Source organism: Dysidea avara, chromosome 6 (assembly GCF_963678975.1).
Source record: "Dysidea avara chromosome 6, odDysAvar1.4, whole genome shotgun sequence".
Classification (NCBI taxonomy): domain Eukaryota; kingdom Metazoa; phylum Porifera; class Demospongiae; order Dictyoceratida; family Dysideidae; genus Dysidea; species Dysidea avara.
This window is the reverse complement of record NC_089277.1, coordinates 2,103,082-2,114,549: the sequence shown is the minus strand read 5'-3', so window position 1 is coordinate 2,114,549 and position 11,468 is coordinate 2,103,082. Positions and strand designations below refer to the sequence as shown.

Genomic DNA, 11,468 nt, shown 5'->3' with positions numbered 1-11,468 from the left:
ACAAAACTGTATGACAGATTCATTGATGTAGCCATGCTTGTTGTTCTGGTAATTTATTTGTGAGTTTTGAAAAATTGAGTCATTAAAAAATTGGACTGGTGGATCTTTCAATAACTCTACAAGTTGGCAATGAAGAATACAACAATTTTGTAAGACAAATATTTACACTGTTATTAAAGATGATGGGATTTAGGGTGTTATGGTCTGCAATATTCTCTGATCTTATAGAATACTTCTCGCAGTTCCCTAAACCTTCACAGAGTGTAAGGTATTAACCATTAGATGATGAAATGTGTTACTAAAAGCCGACTGAAGATAATGTAAAAGTCATTGCCATTATTATCCATTGTACATATGTTTACATTGGTAACCAATTCAGGCCACTTGCAAATCTCATGTTTGTATCACTTATTTTTTGTATCCTCACTGAGACCAAGAGAGCAGAGGTAGTTAGTTATGTACTTACTGGCAAGTATGGAGTCCTCAGAAGTAGAGCTGGTGACATCATTATCAATATGTGTTGTTAAACATTAAAATTGATTAAAGCCTTTATCAACAAGACTAGCTAGCAATACAGTCAGCCTATAGATGTTGCCAAATTAGACAGTTCATACTATGCTCTGCTAGTACTTAAGTTGTTTAATAATGGCTACATTCATGGTACTTGATGTAGTAAAGGTGATAAGAGCAGAGGACATGGAAGATTTGTAAGGGTTCTGGGGCACATTAACATGAGTATACAATAAACGAATGTTATTGGTGTGTGATGTGTGACAGTTCTCATCTTGGCCTCAGCACAACTAATGTGATGTATATACACCTGTACCCGCTAGATATTCTGTCCCATGTAAACGCCATTGTTAACTCTTGCAGGTAATTACCAACATATCTCAAGTGGAGACAAGTACGGCTTCTTTGAATACTGTATAACAGTAATGATTCGTGGAAGAAATAGGGATTTGTGGTTTACATTACCACCCCAGTCAACCATTCTTGTTTGGTGGCTTTTTTAGTGATCCCTTTTCTCTTTTTAAATTTCCAATTTTTAATCTATCTATCTAGTCCATCAATGGATTAGATTGCAATGAGCATTGTTTACAGGAAAGCTAGTTTTTAGCACTGTACAGATGAATTTGTATTGAGGACTATTATTTTATAGAGATAAATGTAATAGGCAATGTATTAAGTGGTCCAGATATCTTCTACAAGCCACTAGCTATACAGTTACAGATTGATCATCATACAGCAAACAAAAAAGAGAACATGTCACCACTGGCTCTGGTAATGGAAACTGTAAGGACACTGCTGAAGTTGATGCCATTAATAATTTGATGTATCCTTCATTCATTACATACATAATAATTGTTGCATATGGTATGAGACTATTGTTTTATTAAACTATTAACATAGTTTTATGAGCTACTGTGCACTGTGTTCTTACACTTATAATTTTCAACAGCTTCAATACAATTACAACGTGTGTGTCAGAAAGTGTTTGATTTATGTATAGAGGTCTTTTCAGTTGTAATTCTGATAGAACAAAGCTTGCAATATTTCAAATTGAATGGTTGTTGCACAAACAAGTTATCAGTTCTTGGTGTCAGTAGTGCAATTCCTTAAACCAGTGGTATTTCAAGATACTTGCAAACATACACCACCCAGTCATCACGTCATTTACAACAATTCTTCAAACAATTACAATTCAACACAAAGAGAAGACATAAACACGGGCCTCATTCCTGTAGTCCTCCACCAGCTTGCATACCTGTAGGAATGCGATCATTGGTACCATAGATCTGTGGAGAGAGAACAAGACCACATAAACCTGCTAGACTAGTTATCTTAAACCTGTTAGACTAGTTGGTGAACACAACATGTAGACATATCAACGTAGCCAAAGGAATGGACACCAGGACACAAGTACCTGTGAGTTGATGAGAAAAAAACCTGACTTGTTTCCTTAAACTTCATTTTATGACTACTGTCTAGAGAGTAAAACCAATGGGCTGTTAAAGTTAGAGCCTTACCTGGTAAGTGCTTTCAGCGTTATAGCAACAGACAACAAGAAATGCAAAACCATTGATTTTTATAGTGTCTATAGCTATAGGGGAAATGTTATAGGCAATTATTTAATTGATCACAATTAAGTCTCAGGTGCAATAGGCTACTAGGCTTGAGTATATTATGCTTTTTAAATTACCTATTATTCCTTCTGGCAATTCTTTTAATTATTATTCACCTATTATCCCTACATTATTTCCAAATATTTCCTGGAGTAATTCCTGGAATTGTGATATTCTTCTGCAGGTGAAAATTTAACCACTTGCAAGGATAAAAACTATATGGCCTAAATAAACCAATGCAATTAAGCAAGAAGGTTGTTCAAATTGCAAGCTTAGAAATGGCAAAAATAAAACAACGTTTTACCACAACATAATTGTACACATGGGATAAACTTCCTTGGAACTAAAACTATCATACCTATGGTACACCCTCAGATCAGAGAGAACAGTTTCAATGATATGTTCTATGGTATGTGTATGTATAAACTAACATTGATAGGGAATTAAGAATATTTCGTGGTTGCCTCAATCAACAAAAATAATTTACGCGAAATATTTACGTTCACGAACATTGGCTGCACGCCATTGTAGCCACAAACAGAGAGGCTCAGTTATGACGATGATAAATATTATGTACTACATAATATATACAGTATCTATGGTTACAGGCATCCATTACAACACGTTCATCATGTACAACAGGTATAACATCGTACCTTGATAAATTCTCTATAAATATCTATGGCTTAACTAGGCACCTCTAACTATATGTAATCTAAAAGTCTTCAAAAAGTATCTTTTGATTAATCCCAACAATGGTGTACTGACTGCAGGTACAGCATTGAGGTGAATAACTAGCTACATGTTTAATTATTTGTCGTACAGAAAAGTCATTGGTAAAATATTTTTGTGTTTAGGCTGTCCACAAACATATAACACATGGAATATATTGTACAAAAATTTCCTGATTTACAATATGTATGTAGATATTGTAGAATTAGGTTGACTAATACTTCCATAGTACCAGTGTACATAGGTAAACATATAAATGACCCATACCTAGTTATCAAAGTGTCCATATTACAAAACACACAGTACACATACAGTGAATTTGTGTGTGTGTGTGTGCGTGTGTGTGTATGTGCGTGTGCATGTGTGTGTGAGTGTTGTGTGTGTGTGTCCGTGCATGCGTGTGTGTTAGTGTGTGCATTTGTGTGAGTGCATGCTTATGTGGTGTGCATGTGTGCGTGAGTGTGTTACACCATGAACTGGCCAAAAGTGTTCTAATTATCAAGGCGTCCTAAATTATTCAAGTTAGCTAATGCACGTAGCAAGGAATATCTTTGAGGTTACATATGTACCGTAAGCGTTTTTATTTTCAAGTGTCTGCATTGTATATAGCGTTGTACCAACTTTCTTAGTTCTGTAGATTTGCAGGCAGTCAGTCACCATTGCCTTCAGCTCATCTTCTTTCTCAGTGTCCTCAACACATAACATGGGGCGTCTGGATTCAGTGGAATGGAATGGTGGACTGGAATGGTGGAATGGACTGGAATGGTGGACTGGAATGGAATAGTGGAATGGAACGGTACTTTCAATTGATGGTCACCTCTTTATAAAGACCACCTTCTAACAAAGACCACCTCTTTATAAAGACCGTTTTACTTTAATGTTTAAAATGCTGCTATCTTGTTGTTTTAGAGTGTATCCCCATAGAATGGTCTTATTGATCAGTTGTACGCCACATGCCTAGAAAATCAGAGTGATATCTGATTTGTAATACAGCAATATACCCCATGCAAAATCAGTTTGGCTGTATAAAGTGACGTCCCCATCAAACTAAAAGTAACTGACAACTAAAGGAGCTATTATTTGGGTGAGGCCAAGAAATACTGACAAATAACTTGCTATAATTTATAAAAATTTGGTCCATCATCATTCACTCATACAGTCTTGCTGCATTCCTAATTAATTCCCTGTAACTCTAATTGGCTAGTGATTTATTATTATTAACACTTTACAGTGACCAGCACTGAAGGTCTGACGGCAACATGTGCTACAGCCTTAGGATCACCTAACCTAATTCAAGGACTTAGAACTAGCTGCCTTTTTTCTCCTCTACAACACCGGACTATTGAGAAAGGTACCAATTTACTAGCCAATTAGATTTACAGGGAATTAATACAGTCAGACTACACAAGTCAATGATAAAGGACCAAGATTATTGTAAATTATACTTAGATGCCAGTACATTCATTTCTAGATATTAGCTTCTTTAGTTGCCAGTTGCTTTTAGTTTCGTGGACACATATTTTTTTTGTATAGCCAAGCTGGTTTTTTTTTGTATGGGGTATATAGCTATTACTGTATTGTATCATAAATCAGATATCACTGGCTTTTCTAGGGGACATAACATGTGGCACACAATTCATCAATAAGACTGTCTTATAGGGCTCTAAAACAATAATTCAGATATTAAAGTAAAATGGTCTTTGTAAAGAGGTGGTCTTTGTTAAAGGTGGTCTTTTAAAAGAGGTGACCACTAATTGAAATTCCCTAAGTACCGTTCCATTCCACCATTCCATTCCATTCCATTCCACCATTCCAGTCCATTCCACCATTCCAGTCCATTCCACCATTCCAGTCCATTCCACCATTCCATTCCACTGAATCCAGACGCCCCATAACATGGTATCCTGTAGAGATGTCATTGTGATGACGTCACTGAAGATCATATGAAGCTACTAATACTCACCGATGATGTCATCCCACCTTCAACACCCAGTGGGGTTTGCTGACATCAATCTGCTGCAGGGTAAAACCAAAATAATTTGTCATGCACTTTTTCTTTAAGTAGAAATACTCTAACCCTAGCCAAACTGTGAAAAGGGGTGTGGCCTACAAAGCCCTGGGTGAAAATGATAATCAATCATTATCATTAACACCACTGCAGCCATTTCCCACTGATTTCATAACTGTTTTCACCCAGGCCTTTTTTTTCACAGCTTGGTTGTTCTTGTCTGTCTGGATTTCATTTCTTTTTGTACTCTATATGGCCTCAAAAGCTGCCGTAGACTGGCTTTGGGGTTTATCTTTACCCACTCACATTTCTTCTTACCTATGCACACAATGACACAAGAAGTTATATAATTGTATTCTTGACATTTTGGTAATAATACTCTAATAGAGTGCACACTTTTTAAAAAGAAATTTTAAATACGTAGAACATTCCAGAACGATTGGTATAATGTAGTATGAAATTATGAATTCTTACATTTAAGCTAGAATTAACATAGGAATTAATTTAATTGAACACCTGATTCTAACTCTAGACTCTGGTGAGTGTTTTTTCCCAACATTTTTCATGCACGTTCTTACCTAGCCTGTGGTGAATGTTCTGTTAGAGTATCTCGACATCATGATTTACAGTTGTTTGGTGTTTGCTTTGTAATACTTTAGTTGATACTTGTTTGTTTTTCAAAGTATTGAAAGGTGCAGCCAAGCTGCAGCTGGCATATCACACCATGTGTATGTATATACATGATTTTCATGCCTGCATAGTCCTCCTTCTCCAAAGCAGGCTGTATTCCATAGGCCACATAGTGAATAAGATTAAATTAGCTCCAGCTACACCTTATATGAGTGGCCAAAGTTTCAATTTTATACCTTAATATCTTTTCTTAAGGATTATTCTGTTCACAAAATTTTCAAAAATTGTTAAAACACAAACATGTAATTCTATTACCTTGAAATTTTAAGGTCAGATAAAGGTGAATTCACATGCCATGTCAATGAGCCATGGGAATAACTTGAAATTCAGTGCATACTAGGGTTGAGACAAATAGTTCGAAGCTTCGTTCGGTTTCATAACATTCAGATGCTGTTTTACCCCACAAAAGCTTCATTACCATGGATACCAACATGTTAAACCAGTTGCACAAGTATTATCACTCCTTGTGGAAGCTGCCATTTACATATTTTTGATGTAATTATAGTTTAATCCAATGGTTATACTGGAGCTACCTATAACATAGTGTAGGAGTTTGTGCTACAGTGTACACACCCTAAGAACCATCAATGGTAGTCATTAAGTGGCTGTTCTCTCTTCTACAAGACATCTCATGCACATTTTCCACTTCACTGGCAAAGAGCTGTGCAGGGAAAGCCTGCTTCTTGACATTTGCACTTCCTAGAGCACAGAGGCTTAGCCTTACAGCCACACTCAATTAGATCTCTGCTATAGCTACAGCCACTTCTGGGAGTAATGTCCAAACCGGTACCCAAGAAACTTCATCTACCTTTTTCCACCCAAATCCTTCTGAAGATGGTATTGTTCTGTGAGACTGCAGGAATGTTGTCCAGGTACTTGCCTGATAAAAAGCTGTTTTAGCATGTTGTAGAAGAGCACACTATACGAAAAGGTAAAAATGAGAAGGAATTTAATTATGCATTATATTCTTACCTGCATTGGAGGAATTGCTTACTTCTTTTGCAAAAAGGCATTTTTCTTAGCTCATTCACAGAACTTTGCGATGTAGTTTTATGATATAAAACACACATGTATTGTTCTAGAATTTCCATTTCAGAAGACTCCAACTCTAGCATCTGATAACTGCTATTTTCATAGATTATCCACAAAATATAATAAATGGTTTTAATAATTTTGAAATCATAAGACAATGAATATTTTAAATGTATGAGTACAGAAAAGATTACACAATCATTATGCTGTTAAACTGATGAACTGTAGCCCATTGTAGTCTTATTAGTATTGATCTGGAATTAAAATGAATTTTTGATTTTTAAAGCAAGTGACTAAATTTGGTTGTATTTAAACTTGACAGCAGATGAATTAATATTAAATACCAATGCAGTAACAACTGCAATAGCAAAGACAGCACAATCCAATCCTCCCACTCCTTGTGAAATGGCTTCATGGTTACCTTAGCCAGCATTAAACAAATTACAAATAACCTGTTGTGTTTCTTTATGAACTGTGCTAAAGACTGATGGACATTCACTTCTTTAGGTATACATCCCACAATATTAGCTACAATCCAGTGATTACCACAATCATTTATGACATGCACCAGCTCTTTCAGGATAATGGATGATTTCTTTGATTGCATGCAGCAGCATCAATTGTAGTCTCCTCAAAGAAGAAAACCGTGCTTTAATAATTTGACAAGTTTTGTTGACAGGAATGTCAGACAACTTTTCTGCATTTAGGATACTCATCTCTAGGTATATTTCTAAAATTTTGGTCTCATAAGCTAATCTTTCTCTGGTGAATCAGTCTTGGAATCAGAGACAATAATGCTTAATGCAGGAACTACTGACTGCATGGCTTTGTGTAGCTGGACTTGGCCTGGGATTGTTGCTGAGCTAGTTTTACTATCGTGTAGTAGTGTAGTCTCACCACAAAGTGAATCCAGCAGTTTTCCAGCTCTTTTTTATGATCTTCAAATCAAATGTCGCGAGGTATATCCATTCCACCTTGGGCTAAATCATTGCTGTGTCATTGGTGGCCAGTAATCCTACAATGAACATTATCCGCCTTGCCAAATCAAGACAGAGCGCAATGTAGATATTTTTCTAGGAAGATGTCCAACTATAGTAGCAAACTTAATGATGGATACTGTACACCGGTTATGTTCATTATCTGTTTCATGCAATCATGACAGCTGTTTGTCAATGTATGCTTCCCATATCACATTGTAAACATGGTATCCTCTCACCATTGCTGGACAAGTAAAATAGAATGGTCCACTGGACTGCTACTCATTCTCACTGAACTTTTCACAGAGAATTAGCTATGCACGTGCATGCCTCTCAATCTTGTGATTGGATACAATTCATGAAATTTATTGATGACCACAAAAATTTTATCACTAAATTTGACATCAGGTTAGAATCACAAAATAATTTTTTACCCCAAAAGTTTGAAGGTATACGGTATGTAAGCATGACTGTTCTATTAGAGTGATTGCTGTATCTTGAGTCAGCGCATCAAGAAGAAGACGACCAGCCTGATTGAAGATAACAGGAAAGACAACAGAATCATCCCATGGACACACCTGGCCTGCTAAGGATATTTTACTTGTGTATGCCATTCTTTAGGTCCATAATAATTTTAGCTGAACTACTCATGACTGTCATTTTTCCCTACACAACTCTTGATAAATATAGTCCACTATGAAAAGCAGTATGACTTAACTATTTCAGGTCACATGATCTATTGACATGGCGAGACAACTGTTTCTCTGACATGGTGCACATACTTATTGATGAGTTCCTGCTCCAAAAATGATATGTATTGTTTAGAACAAGTCACAATTCAAACTACATGGGATGATGTTAATTATTCCAACAAGTCTTTGCCCACAATCACTCAACTTGACAAAGGGTATCATTCACCACATTAAACAGGAGGCCTGCATGTTGAAGAACTTGTGCTTCTCTGTTGTATACCACTGGTAACTCCCCTGAAATACATTAATTTAGTTTACATGAAGTTCTGCAGTGAACAGCAGCTTGGTTATCAGCAAACATTGTGCTTATTGTTATGAACTGTATTCTATTCAATCCAGACCCTCTTTGGAGTAGACATTTCTAATGGATAAAGCACCGTCACAGTGAAAATTGTTCATCCATGTGCAAAGATGGTACATTGCTTTTCATAATTAGATACAGATTCTAGCACTAACAAAGCTTGCTCAAACTCTAGTTTTGCCCAATGGAGTACTTGATGACTGGACATACTGATTATGCTTTTCATCAGCTTTCTCCTAAAATATGCATAGTGCATTACCATTACACTTTCAATGATTAAGCTGTGGTCTTGTAATGATTGAAGCCTTCTCTTTGTAGATTAATGATACCATAGTTATAAGATGTTTGCTAGTGGGTCAATTGTGGTATGGTAAAAGTACAGTAAGATGCTTGACTGTAAGATAAGGACAGCTTATGGATAATGGCTAAAATGACAGCAATAAAAGTACACGCAGACATTAATGATAACACCAAGAGTTCATAATATATATAGTAGTAGCTACTACTATATATAGTAGTAGCTACTACTATATATATTATGAACTCTTGATAACACTAATCATTGTCAATGTGCTTAGTTCATGACACTGTAAGCCACACAGTTGTATGAAGAAATGCATGTAACTTGTATCATTTCAGAAGTGTCTCCAGGAAATATTCAGGAATGAATTTGGGAATAATAGGTGTATAAAAATAATTGCCAAAAAGAGTAATGAGTAAATTTAATATCATAATGTACTCAGTGTAGCCATAGCTATAACTGTTTGTATCATCCTATCCAGTTCACCTTAGAAGTTCCACTGTATGTAGTGTACTATAGAACTGTACACTATATCACTACCAAACTGTGTAGTGATTTTGATAAATCTTATAATTGTTCCATTGTCCTTATCCAGCCATTTGTACACTATTAAACAACACTATTATAATATAACAGTGTGTAGTGAGGTGTATAAGATCATGTGATCACTAATGATACACCTCCTGTAGTAGTTATTATGGTACTAGTATGACTTCATTATTAATGATGTCATCACCACAGGAGGAATGTGTCAGATTGAAGGGAGCTGCTCATGGAGGTGACACCAATGTTATGAAAAAGATACTGTCAAATGGAGTTAATGTGAATGCTGATGTGAGCGGATTTTCGGTCAGTAAATATTACATGTTGTATAGAGTGATAATATTACTGTATATGTGTTGTGTATCAACTGGTGTGATGTGTTTAGCAGTGAGTGTTTATATCATTATTACAAATAGAAGTGATGTTTTAGCCAGTGTTTATTCTTGGATTTCTCTTTTGGGGAAGGGGGTGGTGGTAATCAAGGGTGACTACGGGAAAGTCTTCGATTATGATAGCTACAGTACATGTAGCTACACTTACAACTATAACAAGTTGATGCTTTGCTGCTTCTAAATACCAGGCACCCAATCAACTTTTTCAATGAAATTAACCACACAACATGCTATAGCTTTGGTTTTCACCCTGTTTTGTATACATTACATGCAGTACATTAAAATTAAATGTGTTTTGTACTTCATCAATTATGTAGCTATGCATCGTTAAGGAAGCATAACACTAGCAAACCTTTTAAAACCACAAATTTACACACAGAAGTATCTTCTTAACTCTTTTACAGTTTGTCTATTGTATTTTCATATGCAAATTCTCTACATAAATCTTCATGGTTTTGATTTGCATACAAAGGGTTTTTAACTCAAGAAGATACGTATGCCATTCCTAGTAGCTTAAGGTCTGTTATGTTGTTGTTCAGTCATTATACACCTGTTACAGCACGTACTGTAGGCTAGCCCCTACTGAACTGCTTCACCTGGTGTCAGTTACTGGCCACACTCCCTTCAAGTAAGCAGAAAGTTGAACTTACATAAATAGCCTTGATATTGAATGAAGGCTGATTTTGTGTAGTTCAAAGCCTGCTCACATGAGTGTTGAACAGACACCCATACACGCAGCCACATGGTTTCTACCAATTTCAGGAAACCTGGTGCATGCTGACAGCCAACCTTGGTTGTCAATTGGTGTGTGCCTAGTTTAATAAAACATTTGCCTGACTACTGTAGCTAGTTTGATATTTAAGGCTGTGTCATGAGTGCTGATTTAGATGTTTCTGATTGGGTGAAACCAGATTCTATGGTTGGCATGACACATAAGTGTTGTATTGATGACACAATGCTTTAATATCTAGGACTAGCTACACCTGTATCATGTGAATATAATTAAAATATCTAGATGGATGTTTTTAAATAAAAATAAACTTATGCTATTTGAAATTGAATGCTATTATTATATTTTCATGGTTAATGGGAATTCTTAAAGAAACTAATTAAAATTACACTTCCTGAGATTAAATGTAAAGGTGTGTTGCTGGTTGTGCATTCTATATCGGGAAAATGTTTAAAAGTAGAATTGAATGATAAGAGTTCATGAAAATGTTATTTAGAAAAAAGTTTAATCAAAAAATTATAGGTTCTGGAATATTACATAGTCATAAAATTTTTGATACTGGGTCATTCCATGTCAAATCACCGAGAAATTGTAGGTTCACCTCTTGGATTTTGACGAAACTTGGTGTGTTTGTAGTACCTATGGTGCTCATTACCCATACCAAGTTTAGCTCCATACACCACTTAGTTTCTGATTTATGACCACAAATATTTTGAATATTTCATGAAAAATTGGTTTGTCTTGAGTTACAAAATCAACTGCAGCTCACCACTGTGTTACTATTTTAAAATAAAATTTTCAGCAATTAAAAATACTGTTAATTGCTATTTCAAGTAATCCACAAACTATGGGATATCAATTTAATTAAGGTTCAAAAGGCTCCATTA

At 35.7% G+C, this 11,468-nt stretch overlaps 1 long non-coding RNA gene across 2 annotated transcripts; it reads right to left on the bottom strand.

Moving 5' to 3' along the window:
* Window positions 1–1,315: 1,315 nt before the first annotated feature.
* On the bottom strand, window positions 1,316–6,148 carry LOC136258793 (uncharacterized). 2 transcript variants are annotated; one of them, XR_010703004.1, is made up of 3 exons: window positions 4,819–6,148; window positions 3,477–4,759; window positions 1,316–1,796 (listed from the first exon to the last, which is right to left on the bottom strand). It is a non-coding gene; the product is annotated as an uncharacterized lncRNA (long non-coding RNA). The 2 variants fall into 2 exon arrangements; XR_010703003.1 differs by having other exon boundaries at window positions 3,477–6,148.
* Window positions 6,149–11,468: the final 5,320 nt, after the last annotated feature.